Source organism: Sapajus apella, unplaced genomic scaffold (genome assembly GCF_009761245.1).
Source record: "Sapajus apella isolate SASKATOON/1434 unplaced genomic scaffold, GSC_monkey_1.0 scaffold20, whole genome shotgun sequence".
NCBI classification, from domain to species: domain Eukaryota; kingdom Metazoa; phylum Chordata; class Mammalia; order Primates; family Cebidae; genus Sapajus; species Sapajus apella.
Genome location: NW_022436960.1, coordinates 19,950,843 through 19,953,977, shown reverse-complemented (window position 1 = coordinate 19,953,977; position 3,135 = coordinate 19,950,843). Strand labels below are relative to the sequence as shown.

The 3,135-nt window shown below is 34.8% G+C and overlaps 1 non-coding gene across 1 annotated transcript; it reads left to right on the top strand.

Moving 5' to 3' along the window:
* Positions 1 to 2,580: 2,580 nt before the first annotated feature.
* Positions 2,581 to 2,644, top strand: LOC116558137. Its single transcript, XR_004271866.1, has one exon. It is a non-coding gene; the product is annotated as a U7 small nuclear RNA (small nuclear RNA).
* Positions 2,645 to 3,135: the final 491 nt, after the last annotated feature.

Genomic DNA, 3,135 nt, shown 5'->3' with positions numbered 1-3,135 from the left:
GTAATAAAGAAAAAAAACTAAAAAAAAAAAAAAAAAAAGGAAAAATACACTATGTAGAGTGTCAAAGATAAGAATGATAGTATACTTCAGCCGGGCATGGTCACTCAACGCCTGTAATCCCAGTGGCTGAGGTGGGCAGATCATGAGGTCAGGAGATTGAGACCGTGCTGGCCAACATGGTGAAACCCTGTCTCTACTAAAAATACAAAAAATTAGCTGGGCGTGGTGGCATGAACTTGTAAACCAGTTACTTGAGAGGCTGAGGCAGGAGAATCACTTGAACCTGGGAGGCAGAGGTTGCAGTGAACCGAGATCGTGCCATTGCACTCCAGCCTGGGTAACAAGAGCAAAACTCTGTCTCAAAAAAAAAAAAAATATAGACATTTTAAAAAGATTATGTGGGACAAGTAAAAAACAAATAGTAAGATAGTAGTTTTATGCTTAACCACATTAATCTTGACATTAAGTAAAAAAAGTGTATCATGATTAAAAGGAAGATGATTTTAGATTGAATACAAAAGTAAAACCTAACTATATGCTGCCTAAAAGAAATCCATTTTAAATATAAAGATAAAAGTAATGATAAAAGAATTTAAAAATACATACCAATATAACACTAATTAAAATACAATCATGCTGGAGTGAGTACATTAATATCAAAGTATATAACTGTGAAATTACATATATATATATGTTCTTTAGATAGAGATAATAGATGACAGATAGTTAAATAGACAGATATTTTCCTTTGCTCCCTGAAACAAAATTTTTAAAATTCTTCTAGATAGTGGTGCGGAATAATCTTTGGTAAAAAGTTACATCTTGATCCTGGGTTTCTGCTACAGAGTTACTGAATTTTTTCAAATTTCTGGATTGATAGATATGTATTTTGTTCTAATGGCTCTTGATGGCTCTTGATGGGCTCTTAAATGGGAGCTGGTCACCAGAAAGGCCAGGCCATAATTAGAAATCAGCCCCGCTTTTCTCCGCTGGGAAGAAGAGAGAGGTTGGAGATTTAGTTAATAATGAATTATGCCTATGTGATAAAGTCTCCATAAAAATCCGCTAAGTTGAAGGGAATGTGGAGAGCTTATGGGTTGCGGAACAGGTGCTATGAGGGTTTAGAATGGAGGACAGAGGTAGGGGTTTTAAAGACAGGTATGAGGAAACTTATGTCCACACAGACATGGGCTCTGATGTGCACCCACAGTAAGGGCTCAGATAAGTCCTTGCACCCATGCGGTGACCATCAGACCTGCTCCCTCTCCCAGGCAGCAGCTGGTCTCCATCTGGTCTTGCCTTATGCATTTTTAAGTAGTCTCTGAATAGAAAAGTCTAATGCTTAAGCTCAAACAGGGTGTTCTTTATTAGCTGAACTTTGGAATAAGAGACAGAAAAAGAGCTGAAGTCATGCACTTCAAGCCAACTCCTTAAATCATATGGGCACAAAATATTCCAGAGATCACAGCAGTTCAAGGTACACATAGCAGTAACTCACCAAGTCAGGTTTTTTAATTATCTCAAAAACTTGAATCAACACTGAATACTATCAAAAGCAAAATGAATGTACATTAATCACAGAATATTTTAGTCACATGGCATCTTTCATCCCAGAAAAGGTCACAACCCACAGGTCTGGTTCTCATCACACTTAACCTGAGGAAACAAGAGAGCAAGTTGCTTTGAAGAGATTGAATGGGAAATTGTTGAGTGTTTAATCTAGGCAGAGCTACACAATTGTTACGAAAAGCAAGTGCTTTCTCTTATTGGGTCTTGTTGCTAGAGTTGCCATATTTGCTTTACCCCAGTGATAAAGAAATGGGCAATAGCTTATATATATGCTCATTAAGATCATGGGGTAAAAACAGTCTTGAGAGAAACTTAAACTATAACTAGTATATTTTATAGTATATATACTATAATATATACCAGAGTATTTTTATAGTATATATACTATAAATATACCACATAATTGAATATTATTAAAACTTATTGTTTCTGCCAAAAGTGAGTATGTTTACTACACTGAGTAATTGATTTATTATTTCTGGCAACAGATTAATTGAAAATCAAGTACACTATGCATCACTCATGGTACTGATGAACTGATGAGTTAGATTAAACAGACCATTAGCTTTTCTTGCTCTTCAAATTGGGATGTGGGTAAAACATTCTCTATTTCTTTCTACCCTCATGGTAAAGTGGGCCAAAGGAGAGACTAAGGCATGATAGAAAAATGCTATTATCCTGAGGCATTACATTTTCTACAATAAATATTATCAGATAGTTTTCTCAGATAAAAACATTGATTTTCACACAATGCTCACTAAAACTCTCGTACTTTTAAATATTTATTCTAAGCCTTCTGCAAATAAAGAAGTCTTTTAAACCAGTGAATAGAATTCTCTGTTGAGTTTCTGAATTGCTTTCATCACCTATACATATTGGAAATTCATTCCAGGATTTCACTGTAAAAAATTATTGAAAATTATTCTATTAAAACAAAGATGCATGTGATTTTAAGAGGAAGGCATATATCCATTTGCTTTTACAGGTAAATAAAAATTTGGAAGAAATTTTGAGTGTTACAGCTCTTTTAGAATTTGTCTAGAAGGCTTTCTGATTTTTACCAAAAAGTTCCCCCAAAAATTATTTTAAAAAAAGAAATGGTGTGCTTATCCCCAAAACAAATAACTCACTCTTCTCGCCTTTTATCATTCTGAGTAAGACTTCATTTGAATTTTTTTAAATAAAAGCACAAAACTATGATTCTTTAGTAAATGTGTGGATAAAACAGTAGGTTGGGTACACATGAATTATAAAATACTTAATGGACCATTACCCTGATATAGGCCAAATAGGAAGTGCTAGGATTGGTTCAGTGTGTTTCAGAGTAGATCTCAGGCTACAGAATGGGATAGAGATGTAAATAAATTCAGTTATGACATTCTCTGTCCAGTCATATGCCATAAAATATATTTCTGATTTTAATTAAAATGTAATTTAACCTTTATTTCTTCTGTGGTGATGGTGATGCCATAGTGAGGCAGGACACCAATAGGACTCATCTCCCAGACCAGATTGAAAACTGGCTAAAACTGACAAGTGGCCCTGAAAGCAACCCCTGGCTGTTGC